Genomic DNA, 6,935 nt, shown 5'->3' on the forward strand with positions numbered 1-6,935 from the left:
TGTTAATAAACAGGATTTTTAATTTATCAAATTTATTAAATATATTTAGTATTAATGCTAAATATTATATATTGTATTAATACAATAACAATATTCCAGCACATTGATAATATCCTAGGACTTCAGCACAGCTATTGGCTAATAACACTTGCTTAGTACCTTTTTATAAATTATACTAAAATCACATAAGCCATGGATTTTAAACCTAAATGTAAGAGACCATGAACTGGTATGCAAAAGATTATAAGTTGAAAAGATTTTTTGAAGCACATTTCAAAGTAAGTTTTAAACATCTTTGTTATATGTTTATTTTATATCTAGTACTCTCAAAAGAGTGAATAACCAATTCAGTAAGAAGGTCTGTTGATGTATAAGGTGAATGATAGTTTATTATTGAGTGTGCAAAAATCAACATTTTGTTTATTTGCTGTAGCTTATCTTGCTTTCAAGAGACCATTCCCACCAGGTTCTAGTGGTTTGAAGTAGTCTTTTTGTGAAAAATATTCAGTTAATTCAGAATCCTTTGTCCAAAAGCACAGCTGGTCATCAAGTTATAATGCCAGCACCCACTGTTTAAGTTTGTGCTGGCTCTCCTTACTTCTGAGGACCTGAGAGGTCTTTTCACTCTGTAGCCTCCTTGATGGAAGTCACAGCCCTATTCTGATTCACTAGTTATTTCCTCCAAGCCATCTGAGGAGGCTGGGAACTCCAGCTCCTTTCTTCATACCACGTAGAGCCTGTGAATCTGTCTCCAGCACATGCCATAGCCATTGCTGCTCCACTGCTTTGGCACCTTGTTGGATATGGTACCAGGCAAATTGTGGAACTTCTTTTCAGGGCTAGCAATTTTCAGGACTGTACTCTCAGAGTCAAAAAGAAAGACCTGCTATAATGGAGTGTTCTTAGGAAAGAAAATTATCCTTTACTTGATTGCTTCTCCCCTTTTCCAGGTACTCCCACCATGAAGGGGAAATTCAAGGTCATTTGTGTGTCTCTCTGTCTCTCTCCTCTTCTCTCAGGACTGGAAGGGCTGTGCACTCAGCCCTTCTCCCTCCTGTCTCTGAGGGACTTCTATACATTCGCCATACCTTGGCTTTTAATAAAATTCTATCTTCAGACCAGTATGCTTTTCACTACATAAGCAAAGAGAAGTTTTTCTACTTAGAAATTCTCTCAATGAAAAAAGCCTAATTTTTAATACTATTGTCTTTCTAGAGACATAAGAAAGTCAGCTTTGAGACTCAAAGTTAAGCTATAATTTCTTTGTTCTAGACCAGTCTTTTCAAACTTGAGTGTGTGTCAGAATCACCTGGAAGGTTTGTTAAAACAGAGATTGCTGGGCCCCACCAGCAGAGTTTTCTATTCAGTAGGTGAGGGGTAGGGCTTCAGAATTTGCATTTCTAGCAAATCCCCAGGAAAAAGACACTTTAAAATTACTTGTTATTACTTGATATGAATTTACAAGAAGATTCAGGGACTATAGGAGGCCATTTACATAAACATTTCTAGCCCATATGATAACCTTACAAGTAGGCATTACTATTATCTCTACTTTCTCAAGGACATACAATGAGTCTTGTAGAGATTACCTGACTTCCAAGATGGCACAGTTTATAAGTGGCAGGGCCAGGATTTGAACCCAGCTCTAGCTCCAAAGATGTACTTCATTACACACTGACTAAGGATCCAAGCAAAATATGAAGGTGATGGTAAATTTAAAACTGTATCTAATGGACTACTCTAATAATGCTTGCACACACACATATACACATGCACATACATGTACACGGAAAGTATCCTGGCACCTCAGAGGGTAAATGTTGGAGCCAAGAATACCCACTTAGGGGAATAAACTTACTGAAGCACGATATTTCTCCGATCCCTTCCCAGGTGGGAACTGGAGTGTACAAGTGCTGGAAGTAGCCAGCCGCTTCAGTGCCAGCAGAGGTGAACTCTACTCACTGGGACCAACTGTACTCCATCCCTCGCCGGAGGGAGCACACAGGTGAGCCAGTGCAGGAGCCAGGGCAAGTGCTTTTGGGCTCTGGCAGCTTTACTTTAAACTCAATTATTAAAAATAATTTCATTTTGTACTTTACAACATTTTCAAAATGAGCTAATAAATGTGCAACTAATATCTGAACTCATGGTGATATACAACTTTGGCATGCAATTTGTTTTACTTCACACAGCAGGAAAAGATTTCTCTCTGAGTGTCCCAAGACACATGTAGTCCAAGAACCTGGAAGATGTTATGGACTGTGAATTTGCATTCTGGGTGGGTCCCTGGTTGGAGACAATTGGGACCCTATTTTAGGACTATTACTTTACAATGTTTCTTCGTGCATCCCCTACTGTCATAATACGGCTGACACAAATGCAAAGCAGTGGTTTCCCCTTTTTCATTCTATTTTTTTGAAGGTTGGTAAATTGTAAGGTGATTTTCACATTCAGTAAGAGCTAGCAATGCTTACTGAATGCCCCTAATGTTAAAGATTAAGTTTTGTTTTGCAGAAGCTGAAGCCTAGTATTTAAAACTGACAATGGTGTTTTAGAGATGAGAAAGCTGTGTTAAAGATAGATGTGTATGTTATTGGCTCATTAGACATATATATGTCCTGTAATTATAAAACCAAATTCATAATGTGTCTTTCTGATGCAACAATGGAGTATAGATATCAATATGAAGTTTGGAGTCTGACCAGGAAAATTTATCTTTAGAAGTGGCAGGATTATTTCGGCATGGTTATCTATGGTGCTACCTAATCACAACCAAAGCTGTTCAATCCAGAAATTTATTGAATTCTCATCCAATGCACATGATAGTATAAGGCCAATCAATATGTTACAATCTGATGTTAGAGCAAGACTCTACAGCTCTTTGAATTTGTAATTGTTAATTTTTCTATGTACTAGAAATTAGAAATGTTGCACTTAAGCAGGATTACAACTCCATAATGCCAAACATTTTGAAAAGGAAAATAAAGTTTTATTACTCTAATATATGTACTATAATAAAGACACAGGATGACAACTTTTCCAGTGAAAAAGACTGAAAACAGTTTTTCCAATGAAATAGACAGACATAATCCCAGATTCCTCACTTGGTATCTATAAGACTTTGGTTATTGTCTCTGATGCTCTCATCTGTAAAATGGAATAATATATAAGCCTGTTAAGGAACTGATCAAAGAATCAGAAATTACTCAGAAGTTTCTAAGAAGCAATGGGTGATTTAGAGAATTACAGCTACTTATATGAGATAAAATAAAGCTTTAGTTGAATTTGCATTTTGAAACAACATTTAATCATCAAACATACTGTCTCTGGACATATATGTATGTATATAAATAATTATAGAATCTTTGGATTGCATGTGATTTATATGTCATCCTGCTCAAATCTCTACTTAATGCAAAATCTGATATACAACTTTCATAAAATAAATTCATTCAGCTTTGCTTGAACCTTTCCAATGACCAAACTTCAAAAGGCTTCATTCGTTTTCAAGGCAGGGATACTAGTGAATTAAGAGCATCTGAGACCTAGTGGTGTTTCTATGGGTTCATCATTTTTCTCCTTCCTTGGGTGATGTCTGAAGTCACTTTTTATGAATGACTTGCCTACTTGCCATCTAGTAGACTTGCTAATCAGTCCTGCTCTGAACTCCCAGAAATAATCACAATAGAGATGCAGGTTGGATATCACAGTTTAAGAAAATTATTAGTTTTCTCTCTTTCTTCAAACTTATTCTTATTCTTTAAAAAAAACCCATAAAACCAAAAGGGGCACTAGCATTTTGTGACACCCCTTCATACTTTTGGTTCATGTAAAGTTTCATTGACTACAATTTGTCAGTCTGTCTTAATGGGGTCTTTACTTAAATATCTGATCATTGCTGGGAGCAGAGAGCCATAAGAGTAATTTGAGATTCCTCATTCTCATAGTGCTTGGTATTCCTGATGCAATTCCTGTTAATTCTACCTCCTTGAAAACAAAACTATAAAACTCTCCAGGCACAATTTGTAACAGAATGTAGTTAAATCTGCACCATAAACTATTCTTTATGTCAGCGTAACTTACTCACATTGTCTCTATTTCAGTCTTAAGGCCATTAAAATCTAAATGATGATTCAAATGCTTGTTTTGGTTTAATTCATTATTCATTTATGTTTTTAAAGACGAAGATGGTTATGTTATCTCCAAATGAAATTAACACATTCAATAAGGAATACAATATTAAATATCTAAAGTTTTGGCATTATGGCAAGGTCAAATGTGGTATTTTTTTACTCTATTGATTCACATTTATGACCCAAATGAGGTTAATGCTTATGTACAGAGTACAATTAAATCAAGGTTAGACAAGAAGTCTTCTCTAATACAAGATAGAGAACCAACAAATTTCACAGTATTGTTAAAATTTGCATTAGTGTTCATTCTTAATGATACATTATCTACTTTTCCTAAATGTTAACACAGTAAGTCTTTACCCCATTATTGAGTCTAATTTTCTAAACTATTTATATTGATAATATGATAATTGTTTCAGTAATACTTAGCTGTGACTCTGTAATGACTCACTTATTAAAACAAAAATTTTCTTCTTTCTATAGTACATTAAAATCAGATATGTAAAAAAAATTTTCCTGAGAAAACTTTCAAATTTTCCTCTTATAGGTAGGAAGGCATAATTCTGTTTAAGAAAACACTCTCACATTAAAGTTCTCAATTCTTGAATTATTTAAATAAATACAGTTTAATACTGCTAACATTTGCTTTAAGAAAGAATTAAACTGTTTAGAGTTATCAGGTATTTCAACTGATTTATACCTTGAGAAGAATATGTATCATACTATTTCTAAGTTAAAATAGGGTGCAAAAATATATCAAGTAGGGCAATTTGGAAACTGTGTCATAGTGAACTGAGGGGTTTATGTTGTCTCCTATTTGGTACATTAAGGAACAATGTTTCCTATTGTTTTCCCATTATTTTGAGGCATAACTATAAATATTACACAACTGAACTTAATGTTTTAGTGAATAAGAGTAGTTGATATTCCTGAATCTATATTTTGTGTTACAATGAGATAAGCATACTGAAGTGAGTTAATCTAATTACACTCACACTGACCTCATTTGTAAAAAACAGCCATGAAAACATACAACACACATTGAACAAATTCATTATTGTTTCCAAATCCTGGTTTTACTGGACAGATATGTGTCAGGAGAACTGCTATGATGCATGGTGCATGCAACTGCTTATCTTAGTCTCAGCTTTCACATGAAAACTATTACACAACTTCTATCATTATCAGAATGACTTTGTGTGCCAATTCAAACACCAACTGAATAATTTTGCTACACATTCTTGAAAGGTAAGGAGCATTTCCTGCAAGCTATCCCTTTTTAAAACTCTCTATACTCTCAGAAAACTCACCTGCCTCTGTACAAATGATTCCCTAATCTGCATAACCATGTTAATCTCCCTGAGCTCAAGGTCTGTTGCTTGGCTATTGCTACTTTGATGTCTACTGCCAAACCAAATTTGATATATTGAAAGATAAAATAGTAATTCTATGAAATGCTTACCTTTCCTCCATTTCCTCCCACTTTCTTTTTCATTTTAGAGTCAATGTAATTCTCCTAATACCAAGTTCAAAAGCAACCATTGCTTTTCTGTATTTTCTAAAATCCACTTAGTCCAGAAGCATAGTCAAAGTTTCCTCTCAAATGTATCATTTCCTCTCCATTTCCATTGCCACATTCCTTTTTTTTTTTTTTTTTTTTTTTTTTTTTTTTTTTTTTTTTTTAAATAAGACAATTTATTGCTTCTCCTCAGCATCCTCCTTGGTCTCCTCCTTCACTGAGAGAGCTTCTAGCTTTTCCGCCACTTCCGGCATGATTGTTTTTGCCTGATCCTGGCCAATTCGCCTCCTGGAGTCTGTCTTCTTGAAACTCAATGACCAAAGGAAGCCAAGTGGATGCATTCAAGCACCGCCTAGACCATGGTCAGGCTGCTCAGTGACATCTGGTCACTTGCCACCACAGCTGCAGTCCAGCCTCACGGCAGAGGTGACCAAGCCCTCTGAGAGACAAACCGAGGACCACTGTGTAAAGCACCTTTTGGTGAGCTCCAGGCAGTGCCCGGACTCCAATGCCTGCCCAATTGGATGTGAGGCCAGCAACACGGAGAAGTGCTCAGGCCTCCCCAGGAAGCACCTGTGTCCCCAGGGAGCTGCATCGCCCTGGATAGGTGAGACAGCCACAGCACCCTGGAATGTTTATCTGGCAGACAGAAAAAGCACCCGCCTGGAAGTATAGTCAGGTGCAGAGTGAGTCTGCAATGCCACATTCCTAAGCAAGGCCTTCACTAACTCCCAAGTAGGCATAAATGTTAAGTTCCATGGGACATTCCAAATCTTACTTTTAAAAATTATCCTATTCCAGTTCAAATTCTCACTTGGTCTAAAACTCTTAATCTCAAACTTTTAAACTGAAATATACGATGAATGGTCCTTCAAAATCACATTTAGCTCAAATTGAAAAAAGAGTTAAGCAAATAAACTCAAATTAACAATTTTCCAAAGACAATATTAATCGATCTTTCTACCTGTTTTGTTTTTTATTAAAATGTCAAAATGCCAAACACTGGGGAGAAAACTATAATATGAAAGTTAGGTGACAAGGTATTATCAATTTCAATTCTTTCTGGAGCTATAGTAAGAATGAAAGAAAGGAGGAAGGAAGTTAGTGATAACTTTGAAGGGTTTATATATGTTATATATAATATTAAAACATATGCAACATATGTACCATATAGTTTTGCAATGGACTCATAATTGGCCTTTCTTTCTGTTAATACTTCCTTCCTCCAATCTACTTGCACATGAATTTGTGGTGAATCTTCCAAAACAATGGCCCATATACAT

General features: G+C 35.7%; 1 non-coding gene across 1 annotated transcript; it reads right to left on the bottom strand.

Annotated features, from left to right (window-relative positions):
• Positions 1 to 6,223: 6,223 nt before the first annotated feature.
• LOC116269913 lies at positions 6,224 to 6,348 on the bottom strand. The gene has a single exon (XR_004177723.1). It is a non-coding gene; the product is annotated as a small nucleolar RNA SNORA77 (small nucleolar RNA).
• Between the last annotated feature and the right edge of the window lie 587 nt (positions 6,349 to 6,935).

This window comes from Papio anubis, chromosome 12, assembly GCF_008728515.1.
Source record: "Papio anubis isolate 15944 chromosome 12, Panubis1.0, whole genome shotgun sequence".
Taxonomy (NCBI): Eukaryota; Metazoa; Chordata; class Mammalia; order Primates; family Cercopithecidae; genus Papio; species Papio anubis.